Here is a 22,292-nt window from a genome sequence, read left to right as displayed (position 1 = left end):
GTAAAATGTTGGCGCTGGAGACTAAATGCTCCCTGATAGTTTCACACCTAATTCACTTAACACACACACACACACACACATACACACACACACACACACACACACACACATTACCCACAGTGACAGAGGGACAGAGTGACATCAGATGTATGATAGTTTTTTAATTTTCTATCATCCATATAGTGTTGTATAGTCATGAAACTATGCATATTTCCTCAGAATGACTTGTCTTCTATGTGTACATTTTTTTGAAGTGTTTAGAAGCTGCACTTAAAAAAATAAAAGACATTTACTGGTTACTTTTTTACTGTTATTTAAAAAAATCACCACGACAAAACCATTCAAGCTATTCAAAATTCATCCGCACCTGTACTGTAAGATACATTCTTTAAACAGTGGTAAAAGAGGATGTGGTGCTGATCCTTCAAGAGTCACTCAAAGCTTATCTGTCCATAAAGCCTATAAAGAATTATTCTTAATATACAGTTCACAATACTTCAGCATGTTGTTCTAATTAAGTGAGGGTCATTTTATCAGTAAAATACATAAAATTCATATTATTTTTCTTTGAAAGATTTCTATAAATGATTTAAATCATACTTGTTTCTACAATAATTATTTAAAAGTGATCCTATAGCTCCATCTGGTGGCCATTATTGGTACTAAGAATTGCCAGCTTGATTTATATGTTATGATAGTTTTAATTTTATGCTGGCTCTTGAAAATGATAAAGCTATGAAACTTACTGTGCTTCCTTCAAATGATGACTTCTAGGTATATAAAAAATTATGAAGAGTTGGAATTAAAAATTTTAAAGATATAGTAAAATAACTATGGTATTTTTTTATGTTACTTTAATAAATCTCTATGGCCACACCATTTAAGGTATCCTAAACCCATTCGCAATTTAACATCTTCAGTATATGGCTTCATGTTAAAAAAGTTTGGTGTGAACTACTTGTGTCTTCTTGGAGGAGAATGAATTCATTTACAGGCTGAGTTAAGCATAAATCCACAATAACATTTCTGAGGTCTGTATCAATCAGTGTTGTTGTTTGTTTATTTTTATTTTTTTATTTTTCATAGGAAGATAACTGACCCATTACTCTCCTTTTTAATAAATGAGCTATTTATAGCTGTATTTATAAACTGCTTACTACTGACTATTAATATTGGGACAAGGCTTTATGAAGCATGAACTGACTATTTACTAATGAGTGCAGTTATTATAAAGTGTTATCAATGCATTTGCTAATGTTAACAAATTAGACATTATTTTACAGTGTTATCAAATCCCTTAAATGATTTGTAAGTGTTTTGTAATGATTTTATTGACCTAAAAGCATTTGTGAAAGTTCTGCTTGCATTACAGCTTAGTCTTGATCTGTGAGCTGAACAGATTTACTGTTACATCCATGAGATTATGTAAATTCAAATAAATATCATGTCACAGGATGTCAGAGGTCAGTATCAAATTAGTTTGAAATTATTATTTGCAGCACAAATAAGGTTTTTTAGGATTTTTAAAAATCCCTAAAACTGTCAGAAAAGGATAAGGCCTAAGATTTCTATGTGAGTGGCTAAATTTGTTTGTTTTTATAACTATAATGCATAAACTATGAAACTATACAAAATGTATAAAAAAGTACAAGTTATTCTTTTCCAATGTTTTTTATTTATTTACAATTTTTTTTTTTTTTTTGGGATTTACATTTTTAAAAATTAGCCTATGGCAATCATTCTAAACAGCTTGAATAAATCCTGTCAATATTTATTATAGACCACTGTAACTGTGTATAATCTAACAAACGAGTTTATTATGAAAATAAAGTGTGTACACCAGATAAATTGGACGATAAAGAAATTGCTAACAATAGTATAATAGAGCATGTTTTAGGTTTTTAGGCGTTTAGATGCAGAAATGGACAAATCAAATGTAAAATCAAATGTAATTGATTTAATTAAATATAGATTAAGTCTTGTTAGAGCAAAATAATAAATAAATACGTACACACATTAAAAAAGCAGCCAAGATGAATGAGTTTAATTTTTTATATACATTAAAATTGAAGACAGAAGCAGCTGGTATATGCGGTCACTTAATATTCAAATCCAGTAGATCCACTTCAGATTTATTTCTCAACAGTTTATGTTCACGTGGCTGTTTTCGTTTATATTAGCCAAGCTATTATGTATTTTGAAATAATCTTGTCCGTGATGTGTTCGTTCTTACGACGAAAGGCAGAATCCTGCAGCTCGAGAGAGAAATGTTATTCTGCCAGTCGCGCTTTCAAATAGTCTTGCACACTTAAACGGGTCACAAACACCTGCATTTAGCTCGTGTTGTGTTATAATGGATGTATTGTGTGCATTTATGGCAATAATTTATTTTGAAAAGCTCTTAAACAAGAATAAATTCGTTTGTTTTGAACTTGTGACACTGTGCGCGCTGATCGGAGGCAGTGATTTCAGATAGGCAGCCGCGAATATTTCATTTTCACACAAACAGTTCAAAAACATCTTAATTTAGCTCTTGGTGTGCTCTAATTGGTGAATTGTGTGATATCGCTGCAATACTTTATTTTTAATAGCTATAAAACAAGAATAAACTCGTTTTTTTTGAGCTCATCATTCCACACGCTCCTGCTCAGAGCGGTGATTCATCTCTCGTGTTTCTCACGTATCACTGACCACACATCAATTATTAATGAGCCCTGACCTTATAATAATCATATATGTTGGTTTAGCTTGTCAGTGTGAATTAAATCCAAGTATTTATTTGTATTTTAACCGATTTAAAATCGAAACCAAAAGACAGTCTCCTCCCTTTTTTATTCCGGTAACTGCACCTGTAGGGGCGCTATTTCTCTCAGACAATGGAAGTCTAAGCACACACACTCAAACAGAGGGACAGAGTGATATGAGATGTCTGACAGTTTTTTAATTTTCTGTTATCCATACAGTGTTGTAAAGTCATGAAACTATGCATATTTACTCAGAATAACTTTTTTTCTGTATGAAAAAAGGTTTTGAAGTGTTTGGAATTTAAAAATGCAGGAAAATTAATAATTCCATCTTTATTGTCATTTTAAAAAATCCACACGACAAAACCATCCAAGCTATCCAAAACCCATTCACAATTTAAGTTCCTCAATGTTTTTTCAACATGTACACCAAGTTTGGTGTGTATAGTGTTACTCTCCTCTGAGCAGTATGCATTAATTCACAGCTAAATGTAAAAAACAATCCACATTCAAATCAAAATAGCCAACTTCCTGTTGGTCGTAGCTGATGACTGTGAATTAGAAAGTTGTCCGTCTTGATAAGAACAATTTTTGTACTGAGTTTGGTGTCTGTAGCTAAAACTAACCCCCCCACTTTTGACAAAAGGTGGCGCTATAGAGTGCCTCTTCCACGCCCTCTTATGAAATTTTGCCAGTGTCTAGCTGTCACTAATACTGATATGTGTTCTGAGTTTGATGAAATTCTAAGCATGTTATATGCCTCAAAATCACCTGAGAAGTATTCCAGTTTGACATGTTGCCACGGCAACAATATTTTTAGATATCAATATCCCCCCAGCAGATTTATATCGGCTGTGTTTTAACATTATTCTGATGAAGTTTGAAGCAAATCGAGTAAAAATAAGATGCTGAATTCAAAGCATTTTGAAAATGACACACTTCCTGCTGCCACTTGGTGGCGCTATAACTTTGACTCCTAATAGTCACATATATGCGATCGACATCATACAATGAATAATCTGATGAAGTTTGATTAAAATTAGGAAATGTATGTGGATGGTATTAGACACTTCCTGTTTCTCATTTCTCGCCATAATTTCAAAGCCTCGCCACGAGCAAACCGTTTGAGATATCAAAAATCCCCTGGCAATTTTTCATCCCCAATGTCTTGAGATCATGTTGACCGAGTTTGGCGGCAATCGAGTAAAAAACCTATGACAAGTATTTCAAATTCCAGAGCATGCGCTTTTTACATAACTCTAAATAGCTGACTTCCTGTTGGGCGGAGCCTATGATATGCTATACGAAAGTTGTTCGGCACGATGAGATCTATATGTGTCCTGAGTTTCATATTAATACGTGCAAGTATGTGTGAGCTATACATCAACATTTATAACTGTGATCCAGGGGGCGCCGTAGAGCCCCTGTGCCACGCCCAGGTCTCAGCCTCTGCAGGCTCCTTCAGGCCACAGATTCCAAAGTGTGCGCAAATTTTCAAGAGTTTTTGAGTATGTTAAGGACCCCAAAAGCCCCCACAACTTTGACGACAAATATGAATAATAAACCCCAAATAGCCAACTTCCTGTTGGGCGGAGCCTATGATATGCAATACGAAAGTTGTTTGTATTGATGAGTTCTATATGTGTACCGAGTTTCGTATGTCTATGTGCAAGTATGTATGATATATGGCCCTCCATATTCCAGGGGGCGCTGTAGAGCCCCTGTGCCACGCCCGTGTATCAGTCTCTGCCCGGCCCTAATGGCCGCAGGTTCCAATGTGTGTGCCAATTTTCAAGACTTTTTAAGCATGTTAAGGGCCCCAAAAGCCCCCGAAACCTTGAAGAAAAATAATAATAATAAATAAATATAGCTGCAAGCAGCGATGGCGGGCTCAAGCCACCAATGCCATCGCCACCCCGGTGGCATCAGGTAAACTGTGCCCAGCGGGCACATGCATTCACAATATCCCTCTGGCAGTGAGGTTTTAAAGGATATGGCGGTTAAAGGGTTAATCCGAATCATCTAGACTTTAAAATCACATTCACAGAACAATGTATATATATATATATATATATATATATATGTATGATATATACATATATATATATTTAGTAACACTTTACAATAAGATTTCATTTATAAACATTATGTTAACATGAACAATATTTATATAGCATTCATTCATGTCAGTTAATATTCCAAACTTAAACATTAAAACATTGTTTTATTGTGATTTTTTTCCAAGCACATTCCAAACCATATCAATCTTTATAACTACCATTATTTTTTATTTAATCATTTATGAGTGCTATACAATAGTCCAGGAAAGCTAGAAGAGGAAAAACTCCTTATATTCATGTGTGCAGAATTATTAGGCATGTTTTCTTTTACAGATGAAATGCGCTAAAAAAGAGTTTTAACTCAAACTGTTTTAACTCAAAGTCGAAAATTATGAAATACCCATGAGAAATATATTTTAGTCAATTCTGCAAGACAGACTTTCAGGAAAGGAGGTGGAATAAAAATGAGCTCCTAAATCTTAATCCCGGATTCTGGAAGATATATTCCTCAAACCATCGGACAAGAGGAGGTGGTGCTGGTCCTTCACAAGTCACTCTAATCTGTTCATAAAGCCTATATATAAAGTCTTAATATATAGTATTTCACAATACTTCATGGTATTCTAATTAAATCATTTTTTGGAATCTTAGATCTCTCAGAACCTGACACATTGTAATTCTGAGACTCCAGGAAAGTGGCAGTTCTGTAAAATGTTGGCACTGGAGACTAAATGCTCCCTGATAGTTTCACACCTAATTCACTTAACACACACACACACACACACACACACACACACACACACACACACACACACACACACACACAGACACATTACCCACAGTGACAGAGGGACAGAGTGACATCAGATGTATGATAGTTTTTTTAATTTTCTATCATCCATATAGTGTTGTATAGTCATGAAACTATGCATATTTCCTCAGAATGACTTGTCTTCTATGTGTACATTTTTTTGAAGTGTTTAGAAGCTGCACTTAAAAAAATAAAAGACATTTACTGGTTACTTTTTTACTGTTATTTAAAAAAATCACCACGACAAAACCATTCAAGCTATTCAAAATTCATCCGCACCTGTACTGTAAGATACATTCTTTAAACAGTGGTAAAAGAGGATGTGGTGCTGATCCTTCAAGTCACTCAAAACGTATCTGTCCATAAAGCCTATAAAGAATTATTCTTAATATACGGTTCACAATACTTCAGCTTGTTATTCTAATTAAGTGAGGGTCATTTTATCAGTAAAATACATAAAATTCATATTATTTTTCTTTGAAAGATTTCTATAAATGATTTAAATCATACTTGTTTCTACAATCATTATTTAAAAGTAATCCTATAGCTCCATCTGGTGGCCATAATTGGTACTAAGAATTGCAAGCTTGATTTATATGTTATGATAGTTTTAATTTTATGCTGGCTCTTGAAAATGATAAAGCTATGAAACTTAGTGTACTTCCTTCAAATGATGACTTCTACGTATATACAAAATTATTAAGAGTTGGAATTAAAAATTTTAAAGATATAGTAAAATAACTATTGTATTTTTTTTTTTTGTTACTTTAATAAATTGCTATGGCCACACCATTTAAGGTATCCTAAACCCATTCGAAATTTAACATCTTCAGTATATTGGCTTCATGTTAAAAAAAGTTTGGTGTGAACTACTTGTGCTTTCTTGGAGGAGAATGAATTCATTTACAGGCTGAGTTTATCATAAATCCACAATAAAATTTCTGAGTTCTGTATCAATCTGTGTTGTTGTTTGTTTATTTTTATTTTTTTATTTTTCATAGGAAGATAACTGACCCTTTACTCTCCTTTTTAATAAATGTGCTTATAAACCAAGAACAAGCTATTTATAGCTGTATTTATAAACTGCTTACTACTGACTATTAATATTGGGACAAGGCTTTATGAAGCATGAACTGACTATTTACTAATGAGTGCAGTTATTATAAAGTGTTATCAATGCATTTGCTAATGTTAACAAATTAGATATTATTTTACAGTGTTATCAAATCCCTTAAATGATTTGTAAGTGTTTTGTAATGATTTTATTGACCTACAAGCATTTGTGAAAGTTCTGCTTGCATTAGAGCTTAGTCTTGATCTGTGAGCTGAACAGATTTACTGTTACATCCATGAGATTATGTAAATTCAAATAAATATCATGTCACAGGATGTCAGAGGTCAGTATCAAATTAGTTTGAAATTATTATTTGCAGCACAAATAAGGTTTTTTAGGATTTTTAAAAATCCCTAAAACTGTCAGAAAAGGATAAGGCCTAAGATTTCTAAATTTATTTGTTTTTATAACTATAATGCATAAACTATGAAATTATACAAAATGTATAAAAAAGTACAACAGTTATTCTTTTCCAATGTTTTTTATTTATTTAATTTTTTTTTTTTTTTTTTTTTTTTTTTGGATTTACATTTTTAAAAATTAGACTATGGCAATCATTCTAAACAGCTTGAATAAAACCTGTCAATATTTATTATAGACCACTGTAACTGTGTATAATCTAACAAACAAGTTTATTATGAAAATAAAAGTATGTACACCAGATAAATTGGACGATAAAGAAATTGCTAACAATAGTATAATAGAGCATGTTTTAGGTTTTTAGGCGTTTAGATGCAGAAATGGACAAATCAAATGTAAAATAAAATGTAATTGATTTAATTAAATATAGATTAAGTCTTGTTAGAGCAAAATAATAAATAAATACGTACACACATTAAAAAAGCAGCCAAGATGAATGAGTTTAATTTTTTATATAGATTAAAATTGAAGACCGAAGCAGCTGATATATGCGGTTACTTAATATTAAAATCCAGTAGATCCACTTCAGATTTATTTCTCAACAGTTTATGTTCACGTGGCTGTTTTCGTTTATATTAGCCAAGCTATTATGTATTTTGAAATAATCTTGTCCGTGATGTGTTCGTTCGTACGACGAAAGGCGGAATCCTGCAGCTCGAGAGATATGTTATTCTGCCAGTCGCGCTTTCAAATAGTCTTGCGCACATAAACGGGTCACAAACACCTGCATTTAGCTCTTGGTGTGTTATAATGGATGTATTGTGTGCATTTATGGCAATAATTTATTTTAAAAAGCTCTTAAGAATAAATTCGTTTGTTTTGAACTTGTGACACTGTGCGCGCTGATCGGAGGTAGTGATTTCAGATAGGCAGCCGCGAATATTTCATTTTCACACAAACAGTTCAAAAACATCTTAATTTAGCTCTTGGTGTGCTCTAATTGGTGAATTGTGTGATATCGCTGCAATACTTTATTTTAAATAGCTATAAAACAAGAATAAACTCGTTTTTTCTGAGCTTGTCATTCCACACGCTCCTGCTCAGAGCGGTGATTCATCTCTCGTGTTTCTCACGTATCACTGACCACACATCAATTATTAATGAGCCCTGACCTGATAATAATCATATATGTTGGTTTAGCTTGTCAGTGTGAATTAAATCCAAGTATTTATTTGTATTTTAACCGATTTAAAAGTGAAACCAAAAGAGAGTCTCCTCCCTTTTTTAGTCCGGGAATTGAACCTGTAGGGGCGCATTTTCTCTCAGACAATGGAAGTCTAAGCACACACACTCAAGCAGAGGGACAGAGTGAGATGAGATGTCTGACAGTTTTTTAATTTTCTGTTATCCATACAGTGTTGTAAAGTCATGAAACTATGCATATTTATTCAGAATAACTTTTTTTTTCTGTATGAAAAAAGGTTTTGAAGTGTTTGGAATTTAAAAATGCAGGAAAATTAATAATTCCATCTTTACTGTCATTTAAAAAAATCACCACGACAAAACCATCCAAGCTATCCAAAACCCATTCACAATTTAAGTTCCTCAATGTTTTTTCAACATGTAGACAAAGTTTGGTGTGTATAGTGTTACTCTCCTCTGAGCAGTATGCATTAATTCACAGCTAAATGTAAAAAACAATCCACATTCAAATCAAAATAGCCGACTTCCTGTTGATCGTAGCTGATGACTGTGAATTAGAAAGTTGTCCGTCTTGATAAGAACAATTTTTGTACTGAGTTTGGTGTCTGTAACTAAAACTAACCCCCCCACTTTTGACAAAAGGTGGCGCTATAGAGTGCCTCTTCCACGCCCTCTTATGAACTTTTGCCATTGTCTAGCTATCACTAATACTGATATGTGTTTTGAGTTTCATGTAAATCTGAGGTTGTTATCTGCCTCAAACTCACCATAACAGAACATTCAAGTTTGACACGTTGCCATGGCAACACTATATCAGATATCAATATCCCCACAGCAGATTTACATCGGCCGTGTTTTGTCATTATTCTGATGAAGTTTGAAGCAAATCGAGTAAAAATAAGATGCTGAATTCAAAGCATTTGGAAAATGACACACTTCCTGCTGCCAGTTGGTGGCGCTATAACGTTGACTCTTAATAGTCACATATATACGATCGGTATCATACATCAAACAAACAAATGAAGTTTGATCAAATTCAGGAAATGTATGTGGATGTTATTAGACATTTCCTGTTTCTCATTTCTCGCCATAATTTCCACACCTCGCCACGGGCAAACCGTTCGAGATATCAAAAATCCCCTCGCAATTTTTCATCCCCAATGTCTTGAGATCATGTTCACTGAGTTTCTTGGCGAATGGGATGAAAACCTCAGAGGAGTATTTCAAATTCCAGAGCATGCTTTTTTTAAACAGCCCTGAATAGCTGACTTCCTGTTGGGCGGAGCCTATGACATAAAGTGTGAAAGTTGTTCGGCTCAATGAGATCTATAAGTGTACCGAGTTTCATATAAATACATGCAAGTGTGTGTGAGCTATGGTTCAAGATTTCTGAAGGTGTTCCAGGGGGCGCTGTAGAGCCCCTGTGCCACGCCCGGGTCCCAGCCTCTGCAGCGTCCTGATGGCCGCAGATTCCAATGTGTGTGCCAATTTTCAAGAGTTTTTGAGCATGTTAAGGTCCCCAAAAATGCACGGAAGGTTAAAAAAAAAATAAAAAAAATAATAATAATAATAATTAAAGCTGCAAGCAGCGATGAACGGGCCCTCGCACCCGGGCTCACAGCAATCGTGTGGCTTTAGTAAAAAGGTGAAGGTGAGAAATATGCATTTCAAATCGTTAATATAAGTGGAATATGTCAAAGTCATTTATATGAGCCAATTTTCCTGTTGCCAATAGGTGGCGCTATCATTATAATGGAATATTGGCCTTCAGATGTGTTCAGGCTAGGAGTCTTATCGAACATGTGAAGTTTGGGAAAATCAAACATTTCAAGCCTGAGTTACAACAACTTCTCTTGCTGTGGCGAGACATCAAATTTTATCATGGCGCCATGGACACGCCCTTTAACAAAATCTAAAGATCACCACAATTTAACATTGCAAAGACCTTTAGATTAGACTGACCAAAATAAAATGTTGATGTCATAAAATATCTTGGAGTAGTTCTTTGCAGTGTAAAACATGACACTTCCTGTTGCCAGCAGGTGGCGCTATTACTATGTCTGAATATGGGCATGTAGATCTGTTAAGGGCAGAAGTCTTATCTAACATGTGAAGTTTGAGGCAGATTGGACATTGTATGTCTGAGTTACAGCAACTTCCTTTTTCATGGCGAAATATCGAAATTTGTCAGGCCGCCATGGACACGCCCTTTAACAAAACCTCAAGATCTTCGCAATTTAACATCTCAAAGGGCTTAAGATTACACTGACCAAGTTTGGTGTTGATCTGAATGAATCTCTAGGAGGAGTTCGTTAAAGTACAACCCCTGAAAATGGCAAAAACAACACCAATTTTGCAGGGAAAATTCAAAATAACCGACTTCCTGCTGGGATTCGGATTTCGTACCAAGAGACTTTTTTGTAGCTATTGGTGTGTTACATATGTGTACCGATTTTCGTACATGTACGTGACACGTAGCTCGAGGCGCACTCCGTTGAAAGTGTATAGGTGGCGCTATCGAGCCATTTTGCCACACCCAATGGAATATTGGCCTCCAGATGTGGGCAGGTCAGTACTCTTATCAAACATGTGAAGTTTGGGCAAGATCTGATATTTTATGCCTGAGTTACAACAACTTCTACTCCCATGGCGAGACATCGAACTTTGTCACCGCGCCATGGACACGCCCTTTAACGAAAACTCAAGATCTTCACAATTTAACATTGCACAGGCCTTTAGATTAGACTGACCACAAAAAATACATTGATGTCATAAAATTTCTAGGAGTAGTTCTTCGGAGCATAAAATATGACACTTCCTGTTGCCAATAGGTGGCGCTATGACTATAACTGAATATGGGCATGTCAATCTGTTCAGTTCCAGAGTCTTATCAACCATGCGAAGTTTGAGGCAGATTGGACATTGTATGTCTGAGTTATAGCAACTTCATTTTTCATGGCGAATCATCGAAATTCGCCAGGCCGCCACGGACACGCCCATTAACGAAAACTCAAAATCTTCGCAATTTAACATCGCAAAGGCCTTTAGATGAGGCATACCAAATTTGGTGTTTATCTGAATAAATCTCTAGGAGGAGTTCGTTAAATTACAACGCATGGAAATGACAAAAATGACACAAAATTTGCTCATAAAATTACAAATAACCGACTTCCTGTTGGGTTTAGAATTTTGGTCCAAGAGTCTTTTTTGGAGGTATTGGAGAGTTACATGTGTATACCAATTTTCATACATGTACATGAAACGTAGCTCGAGGCGCACACCGTTGAACGTGTATAGGTGGCGCTGTTGAGCCATTTTGCCACACCCACTTCTGAAACCCATATCATATGTACATTTTCGCCGGTTCTGAGGTGTGTGCAAAGTTTGATGACTTTTTGAGTATGTTTAGGCCCTCAAAAATGCGATTCATTATGGAGAAGAAGAATAATAATAATAAATATAGCTGCAAGCAGCGATGGCGGGCTCAAGCCACCAATGCCATCGCCACCCCGGTGGCATCAGGTAAACTGTGCCCAGCGGCCACATGCATTCACAATATCCCTCTGGCTGTGAGGTTTTAAGGGATATGGCAGTTAAAGGGTTAATCCGAATCATCTAGACTTTAAAATCACATTCACAGAACAATATATATATATATAACTTTAGTAACACTCTACAATAAGATTCCATTTATAAACATTATGTTAACATGAACAATATTTATATAACAATCATTCAACATTGTTTTATTGTGATTTTTTTCCAAGCACATTTTACCAATTCCAAACCATACAAATCTTAATAACTACCATTATTTTTTTATTTAATCATTTATGAGTGCTATACAATAGTCCAGGAAAGCTGGAAGAGAAAAACAGGTCAAGAAGAACTGACAAAAAGAATTGGAAAATAATTAGGAATTAATATGAAGATTAATTTTTAGTCAATTCTGCAAGACAGACTTTTCAGGAAAGGAAGTGGAATAAAAATGAGCTCCTAAATCTTAATCCCAGATTCTGGAAGATATATTCCTCAAACCATCGAACAAGAGGAGCTGGTGCTGGTCCTTCACGAGTCACTCTAATCTGTTCATAAAGCCTATATATAAAGTCTTAATATATAGTATTTCACAATACTTCATGGTATTCTAATTAAATCATTTTTTGGAATCTTAACTCTCAGAGCCTGACACCGAGTAATTCTGGAGACTCCAGGAAAGTGGCAGTTCTGTAAAATGTTGGCGCTGGAGACTAAATGCACCCTGATAGTTTCACACCTAATTCACTTAACACACACACACACACACACACACACACACACACACATTACCCACAGTGACAGTGGGACTGAGTGACATCAGATGTATGATAGTTTTTTAATTTTCTATCATCCATATAGTGTTGTATAGTCATGAAACTATGGTCATGAGACCAGTCATTCTGAGGAAATATGCCTCAGAATGACTGGTCTTCTATGTGTACATTTTTTTTGAAGTGTTTAGAAGCTGCACTTTAAAAAAATAAAAAGACATTTACTGGTTCCTTTTTTACTATTATTTCAAAAAATCACCACGACAAAACCATTCAAGCTATCCAAAATTCATTCACACCTGTTCTGTAAGATTAATTCTTTAAACAGTGGTAAAAGAGGATGTGGTGCTGAACCTTCAAGAGTCACTCAAAACGTATCTGTCCATAAAGCCTATAAAGAATTATTCTTAATATACAGTTCACAATACTTCAGCTTGTTATTCTAATTAAGTGAGGGTCATTTTATCAGTAAAATACATACAATTCATATTATTCTTCTTGAAAGATTTCTATAAATGATTTAAATCATACTCGTTTCTACAATAATTATTTAAAAGTAATCCTATAGCTCCCTCTGGTGACCATTATTGGTACTAAGAATTGCAAGCTTGATTTATAAGTTATGATAGTTTTAATTTTATGCTGGCTCTTGAAAATGATAAAGCTATGAAACTTACTGTGCTTCCTTCAAATGATGACTTCTACTTATATAAAAAATTATGAAGAGTTAGAATGAAAATTTTTAAAGATATAGTAAAATAACTATTGTATTTTTTTATGTTACTTTAATAAATCTCTATGGCAACACCATTTAAGCTATCCTAAACCCATTCACAATTTAACATCTCAGTATATTGGCATCATGTTGAAAAAGGAGTATGGAGTAGTATGAGGAGGAGTATGAATTCATTTACAGGCTGATTTTATCATAAATCCACAATAAAATTTCTGAGTTCTGTATCAATCTGTGTTGTTGTTTGTTTATTTTTATTTTTTTATTTTTCATAGGAAGATAACTGACCCTTTACTCTCCTTTTTAATAAATGTGCTTATAAACCAAGAACAAGCTTTTTATAGCTGTATTTATAAACTGCTTACTACTGACTATTAATATTGGGACAAGGCTTTATAAAGCATGAACTGACTATTTACTTTCTGAGTTTGAAATTATTATTTGCAGCACAAATAAGGTTTTTTAGGATTTTTAAAAATCCCCTAAAACTGTCAGAAAAGGATAATGCCTATAAGATTTCTATGTGAGTGGCTACATTTATTTGTTTTTATAACTATGATGCATAAACTATGAAATTATACAAAATGTATAAAAATGTACAACAGTTATTGTTTTCCAATGTTTTTTTTGTTTTTTTTTTTTTTTACATTTCAAAAAATTTGCCTACTGCAATCATTCTAAACAGCTTGAATAAAACCTGTCAATATTTATTATAGACCACTGTAACTGTGTATAATCTAACAAACAAGTTTATTATGAAAATAAAAGTGTGTACACCAGATAAATTGGACGATAAAGAAATTGCTAACAATAGTATAATAGAGCATGTTTTAGGTTTTTAGGCGTTTAGATGCAGAAATGGACAAATCAAATGTAAAATAAAATGTAATTGATTTAATTAAATATAGATTAATTCTTGTTAGAGCAAAATAATAAATAAATAAATACGTACACACATTAAAAAAAGAAGCCAAGATGAATGAGTTTCATTTTTTATATAGATTAAAATTGAAGACAGAAGCAGCTGGTATATGCGGTCACTTAATATTAAAATCCAGTAGATCCACTTCAGATACATTTCTCAACAGTTTATGGTCACGTGGCTGTTTTCGTTTATAGTCGCCAAGCTATTATGTATTTTGAAATAATCTTGTCCGTGATGTGTTCGTTCGTACGACGAAAGGCAGAATCTTGCAGCTCGAGAGATATATGTTATTCTGCCAGTCGCGCTTTCAAATAGTCTTGCACACTTAAATGGGTCACAAACACCTGCATTTAGCTCTTGTTGTGTTACAATGTGTTTATTGTGTGCATTTGTGGTAATATTTTATTTAAAAAAGCTATTAAACAAGAATAAATTCGTTTGTTTTGAGCTCGACACTGTACGCGCTGATCGGAGGCGTGATTTCAGATAGGCAGCCATAAATATTTCATTTTCACACAAACAGTTCAAAAACATCTGAATTCGGCTCTTGGGGTGTTCTAATTGGTTGATTGTGTGATATCGCTGTAATAATTTATTTTTAAAAGCTTTAAAACAGGAATAAATTCGTTTTTTTCTGAGCTCTTTACTCCAGACGCTCGTGATCACAGCGGTGATTCATCTCTCCTATTTCTCACGTATCTCTGGCCAGAAATAATTTATCCATGAGCCCTGAACCGGTAATAATCAGATATGTTGGTTTAGCTTGTCAGTGTGAATTAAATCTAAGTATTTATTTGTATTTTTAACCGATTTAAAACTGAAAGTAAATTCCGGTAATTGCACCTGTAGGGGCGCTATTTCTCTCAGACAATGGAAGTCTGAAGCACATATACTAAAACAGAGGGACAGAGTGAGATGAGATGTCTGACAGTTATTTAATTTTCTGTTATCCATACAGTGTTGTAAAGTCGTGAAACTATCCATATGTACTCAGAATGACTTTTTTTCTGTATGAAAAAAGGTTTTGAAGTGTTTGGAATTAAAAAATGCAGGACAATTAATAATTCCATTTTTACTGTCATTTAAAAAAATCACCACGACAAAACCGTTCAAGCTATCCAAAATCCATTGGCAATTTAAGTTGTTTAAAATGTTTTGGCATCATGTAGACAAAGTTTGGTGAGTATAGTGTTACTCTCCTCTGAGCAGTATGCATTAATTCACAGCTAAATGTAAAAAAAAATCCACATTCAAATCAAAATAGCTCACTTCCTGTTGATCGTAGCTGATGACTGTGAATTAGAAAGTTGTCCGTCTTGAAAAGAACAATTTATGTACCAAGTTTGGTGTCTGTAGCTAAAACTAACCCCCCCACTTTTGACAAAAGGTGGCGCTATAGAGTGCCTCCTTCACGCCCTTTTAAAAGCTTTTGCCATTGTCTAGCTATCACTATTACTGATATGTGTTTTGAGTTTCATGTAAATCTGAGCTTGTTGTCTGCCTCAAACTCATCATAACAGAACATTCAAGTTTGACACGTTGTCATGGCAACACTATATCAGATATCAATATCCCCACAACAGATTTACATCGGCCATGTTTTGTCATTATTCTGATGAAGTTTTAAGTAAATCGAGTAAAAATAAGATGCTGAATTCAAAGCATTTGGAAAATGACACACTTCCTGCGGCCAGTTGGTGGCGCTATAACGTTGACTCTTAATAGTCACATATATACAATCGGTATCATACAACGAACAAACCCATGAAGTTTGATCAAATTCAGGAAATGTATGTGGATGTTATTAGACATTTCCTGTTTCTCATTTCTCGCCATAAGTTCCACGCCTCGCCACGGGCAAACCGTTCGAGATATCAAAAATCCCCTCGCAATTTTTCATCCTCAATGTCTTGAGATCATGTTCACCGAGTTTCGTGGCGAACGGGTTGAAAACCTCAGAGGAGTATTTCAAATTCCAGAGCATGCTTTTTTTAAACAGCCCTGAATAGCTGACTTCCTGTTGGGCGGAGCCTAGGACATAAAGTGTGAAAGTTGTTCGGCTCAATGAGATCTATAAGTGTACCGAGTTTCATATAAATACATGCAAGTGTGTGTGAGCTATGGTTCAAGATTTCTGACTGTGTTCCAGGGGGCGCTGTAGAGCCCCTGTGCCACGCCCGGGTCCAAGCCTCTGCGGCATCCTGATGGCCGCAGATTCCAATGTGTGTGCCAATTTTCAAGAGTTTTTGAGCATGTTAAGGCCCCCAAAACCCCCCGGAAGGTTTAATAAAAAATAAAAAAAATAATAATAAGAATAATCCTTAGAAGAACAATAGGGCTCTTCGCCCCTTCGGGCTTGAGCCCTAATAATAATAATAATTAAAGCTGCAAGCAGCGATGAACGGGCCCTCGCACCCGGGCTCACCGGCAGCGAGTGGCTTTAGTTAATAGGTGAACGGTGAGAAATATGCGTTGAAACTCATAAATATAAGTAGAATATATCAATGTTTATTCCATATATGTGCCAATCTTCCTGTTGCCAGCAGGTGGCGCTATCATTATAGTGGAATATTGGCCTTCAGATGTGTTCAGGGCAGAACTTTTGTCGAACATGTGAGGTTTGGGGAGGATTGGACATTTTATGCCTGAGTTACAACAACATCCTATTTCATGGCGAAACATCGAAATTTGTCAGGCCGCCATGGACACGCCCTTTAACGAAACCTCAAGATCTTCGCAATTTAAGATCGCAAAAGGCTTTAGATTGCACTGACCAAGTTTGGTGTTGATCTGAATAAATCTCTAGGAGGAGTTCGTTAAAGTCCAACCCCTGAAAATGGCAAAAACAACACTAATTTTGCAGAGAAAATTCTAAATAGCTGACTTCCTGTTGGGATTCGGATTTCGTACCAAGAGACTTTTTCGTAGATATTGTTACATGTGTGTACCGATTTCTGTACATGTATGTGAAACACAGCTCGAGGCGCACTCCGTTTAAAGTGTATACGCACTCCGTTGAAAGTGTATAGGTGGCGCTATCGAGCCATTTTGTCACACTCTATGGAATATTGGCCTTCAGATCTGTTTAGGCCAGGACCCTTATCACACAAGTGAAGTTTGGGCAAGATCGGACATTTTATGCCTGAGTTATAACATCTTTTATTCACATAGCGAGACATCGAACTTCATCACGGCGCCATGGACACACCTTTTAACAAAAACTCAACATCTTCACAACTAAACATCACACAGGTCTTTAGATTAGACTGACCACAAAAAAGACATTGATGTCATAAAATTTCTAGGAGTAGTTTGTCGCAGGGTAAAATATGTAACTTCCTGTTGCCAATAGGTGGCGCTATGACTATAATTGAATATTGGCATGTAGATCTGTTCAGGTCAAGAGTCTTATCCAACATGTGAAGTTTGGGGCAGATTGGACATTGTATGTCTGAGTTACAGCAACTTTCTTTTTCATGGCGAAACATCGAAATTTGTCAGGCCGCCATGGACCCGCCCTTTAACGAAACCTCAAGTCCTTCGCAATTTATTATCCCAAAGGGCTTTAGATTACACTGACCAAGTTTGGTGTTGATCTGAATAAATCTCTAGGAGGAGTTTGTTAAAGTACAACCCCTGAAAATGGCAAAAACACCACCAATTTTGAAGGGAAAATTCAAAATAACCGACTTCCTGTTGGGATTTGGATTTCGTACCAAGAGACTTTTTTGTAGGTATTGGAGTGTTACATGTGTGTACCAATTTTTGTACATGTACGTGAAACATAGCTCGAGGCGCACTCCTTTGAAAGTGTATAGGTGGCGCTATAGAGCCATTCTGCCACACCCGGTGGAATATTGGCCTGCAGATCTGTTCAGGCCAGGACTCTTATCACACATGTGAAGTTTGGGGAAGATCGGACATTTTATGCCTGAGTTATAACATCTTTTATTCCCATGGCGAGACATCGAACTTCGTCGCGGCGCCATGAACAAGCCTTTTAACGAAAACTCAAGATCTTCACAACTGAACATCGCACAGGCCTTTAGATTAGACTGACCACAAAAAAGACATTGATGTCATAAAATTTCTAGGAATAGTTCGTCGCAGCGTAAAATATGTCACTTCCTGTTGCCAATAGGTGGCGCTATGACTATAACTGAATATGGGCATGTCAATCTGTTCAGCTTCGGAGTCTCATCAAACATGTGAAGTTTGGGGCAGATTGGTCATTGTATGTGTGAGTTATAGCAACTTCATTTTTCATGGCGAATCATCGAAATTCGCCAGGCCGCCACGGACACGCCCTTCAACGAAAACTCAAGATCTTCGCAATTTAACATCGCAAAGGCCTTTAGATTAGGCATACCAAATTTGGTGTTGATTTGAAGAACTCTCTAGGAGGAGTTCGTTAAAATACAACACATGGAAATGACCAAAATTACACAAAATATGCTCATAATATTAAAAATAACCGACTTCCTGTTGGGTTTAGAATTTCGCTCCAAGAGTCTTTTTTGTAGGTATTGGTGTGTTACATATGTGTGCCAATTTTCGTGCATGTACGTGAAACATAGCTGGAAGGCTGTTGATTTTCTTGGTATAGGTGGTGCTGTCGAGCCATTTGGCCACACCCTCTTCTGAATCCTATATCAGACGAAAATTTTCACCAGGTTTGACGCGTGTGCAAAGTTTCATGACTTTTTGAGCATGTTAAAGCCCTCAAAAATGCGATTCATTCGGGAGAAGAAGAAGAAGAAGAAGAATAATAATAATAATAATAATAATAATAATAATAAACAAAGCAGATACAAGAGGGTCCTCACACCATCGGTGCTCGGGCCCTAATAATAAACGGAGCAATTCCAAGAGGGTCCTCACACCATCGGTGCTCGGGCCCTAATAATAAGAATAATCCTTAGGGGAACAATAGGGCTCTTCGCCCCTTCGGGCTTGAGCCCTAATAATCCTTAGAAGAACAATAGGGCTCTTCGCCCCTTCGGGCTTGAGCCCTAATAATAATAAGAATAATCCTTAGGGGAACAATAGGGCTCTTCGCCCCTTCGGGCTTGAGCCCTAATAATAATAATAATAATAATAATCCTAAGGAAAACAATAGGGCTCTCGCCCTCCAGATATTTCTTAAGCTGTAATGAAAACAGCACAATTAGCAACAACAACAAAAAAATAACAATTTAAAATAATATTTTTTTCTGGTGATTAAAGAGATGTTTAAGTCCCTCTCTCTCTCCCTGTCTTGTCTGCCACTCACCTCACACCTCACACCTCTCCCCCACTCACACTCACACACACACACACACACACACACACAGTCAGCACACATACATTCCTCAAACAGAGGGACAGAGTGAGTTGAGATATCTGACAGTTTTTTAATTTTCTTTTAATCATACAGTGCTGTAAAGTCATGAAACTATGCATATTTCCTCAGAATCACTGGTTTTCTAAATGAAAAATGTTTTTTAAAGGTTTGGAAGCTGCAATTTTTAAAATACAAGACGATTAATGTTTCACTTTTTACTGTTATTTCAAAAAATCACCACGACAAAATCGTTCAAGCTATCCAAAATTCATTCGCAATTTAAGTTCCTCAATGTTTTTTCTTAATGTAGACCAAGTTTGGTGTGTATAGTGTACTTCCCCTGGGAGGAGTATGCATTAATTCACAAAAGAAAATTCCCAAAAATCCATATTCAAGTCAAAATAGCCAAAATAGCTAACCCCTAACCCTCGCCCTCCAGGCTTGAGCCCTAATAATAAAAAATAATCCTAAGGAAAACAATAGGGCTCTCGCCCTCCAGGCTTGAGCCCTAATAATAATAAGAATAATCCTTAGAAGAACAATAGGGCTCTTCGCCCCTTCGGGCTTGAGCCCTAAATATAGGCATAACATATGAAAATATAGACATTTTGCATATTAATCCATGTAGCCCACCCCCCTAAAATAGGCTACCACTTTTAATGCTCCGATGCAAAGTAAACCACAAATTCTTTTGAATAATATAACAAATAATTCATGTTATATAAATAATACTGCATTCCTTTTAAATGTGTCAAATCTATAATATGGTTAAATGCCATTTAGTTTAGAGAAAAAAATAAGCACAGGCTCAGGTTTGACATTTATCCTGCTTGAAATTGTTCTAAGAAATGTGCATGACTTCATTAGTACCAAACTTTGATCTGTGAATATTAAATATGAAATATATAAAATATTTTAACTGTAGTGTTTTTCTCTCATTTTCCCTGACTGAAGCCGTTAAATGTAACACATCAGCGAGGCAAAACTGACGTCTATTTGCAAAAATGTGCTTTGATGCGCTTGATTGATAACTTAAAAGTGTTGGTTAAAGCGCCACTCAGTGGTCAAAAGCTGCAAATGCACTTCATAGACGCGGCGGTGGTAGAACCGGCATTTTGGATGGCCACCTACTGTAGTTCGTTCTCTTTCATTAAGCGGTCAAATTTATAACAGAATTTTTTTTTTTTTTTTTCAAAAAATACAAAAATAAACAATTTAAAAAAACAAATGTTATTACCTTAATGCTGGAAAGACCTTAATTTCATTTATTATTATTTTTTAAACTAGCCTATCAAGCATCTAACATCCACTCTGCATTAAGCACTGTACAGATTAAAACTGTCAACTCCGCAGTGAGTCTCATGGACGTAGGAGAGAGCAAGTGTAAATATTTTTTGTAGTCTATATTTCCATCTCGTTATGCCGCTGGTTTAGTTTTATTTTTTATTTTTATTTTTAAATAGAGCAGGCACCAGACATGAGAGTTGTCGTGCATTCCCTGCTACGGTAAAAGTGTGTCTAAACTTGAAGACATCACACCACAGTGTCAAATCATCTGAACGCAGTATCAGTACATTTCTTCATAATTAGAACGAGTATCAGTTTACTGATGGGGATCATGTCACATCACACCGTGTCAGTGTAGACAATTTTGACGCAATGCATTTTGTTTAAAGCACTATATAAATAAAGGTGATTGATTGATTGACAACATCCCTGGTTTCTATTGTCTTTTGTAGGACCGCATCACTCATGTCCGGTGTAGAGCTGGTGTGATTTTATTAATGAGTTATGTTACAGCCCTGCTTGTTTTTATGTTTTTATTAAATATCTGTATTGACTGCATGGTAATATCATCCTATTATTTACTGCCATGTGAGCCACAAAAGTAAAGCTTGGCGAGCCAAGCAACGAGCATTGCTGCAGTTTGCTTTTTGCTGTTGCAGTCGTCTTCATTTCGTAGAGTGAAACATCTGTCTCACTCGGCAGCAGAGTCTGTGAGCGGAGTGGAGCACCAACAACTTCCCAACTGCACTCAGAGCATAATCACTCCGTTCAGCGCTCACGGATAGCAGAATCACCGCTTCGCCTTCACTCCGTGGATAAAGTATTTCAGTATGTTTGAAATGTTATGTTCATAACGTAGTCAAAAATAAATAGATAGATAAAAAATCAATAAAATAAAATAAAATAAAAGGAGAGTTTCAAAGTGGTTTAGGCTATTGTGTGTAAACTTTTTTTCCCTACCACATGCCAAACTAATAACATTGTAAGCATCTATAATTGCTCCTTTCTGCTGTGCAAATTTTGTTTGTGATGGAAATAACAGTACATTTTCATCAGTTATCTTAACTAAACAGATTGATACATTTCTTACAGATTTCAAAATCATTCAAAACCAGATACTGATAATGTAGTAGCACTGTAAGATTACCTTTGTCTGAATGCATTACGAAAGTGTTTGTGTGTGAATCTGCTGTATATGTTTACAGCCGCATTTTAATCCAGGTGTGTAAAATGGCTAGTGCAAGATTTGTGATGGGAGTTTGAGGCTGAGTGCAGATGTGCAGCATTTACTCTTGTTTGGTTTTATTTTGGATAACTGCATGTAAAAAAATGAATATGCAAAATTTGAATTAATATTCATATTCAAGTGTTTGTGTGAAAATTAATGATATGAATATGTGTGCGTGAGCCACCTGCGAGACC

At 35.6% G+C, this 22,292-nt stretch overlaps 1 protein-coding gene across 3 annotated transcripts in view; it reads right to left on the bottom strand.

Annotated features, from left to right (window-relative positions):
• LOC127968703 (integrin alpha-X-like) overlaps window positions 1-22,292 on the bottom strand; it is a 117,260-nt gene that overhangs the window by 67,775 nt on the left and 27,193 nt on the right. The window lies entirely within an intron of this gene.

Source organism: Carassius gibelio, chromosome B12, assembly GCF_023724105.1.
Source record: "Carassius gibelio isolate Cgi1373 ecotype wild population from Czech Republic chromosome B12, carGib1.2-hapl.c, whole genome shotgun sequence".
NCBI classification, from domain to species: Eukaryota; Metazoa; Chordata; class Actinopteri; order Cypriniformes; family Cyprinidae; genus Carassius; species Carassius gibelio.
The sequence above is the reverse complement of the archived record's forward strand: the minus strand, read 5'-3'. Positions and strand labels throughout refer to the sequence as shown.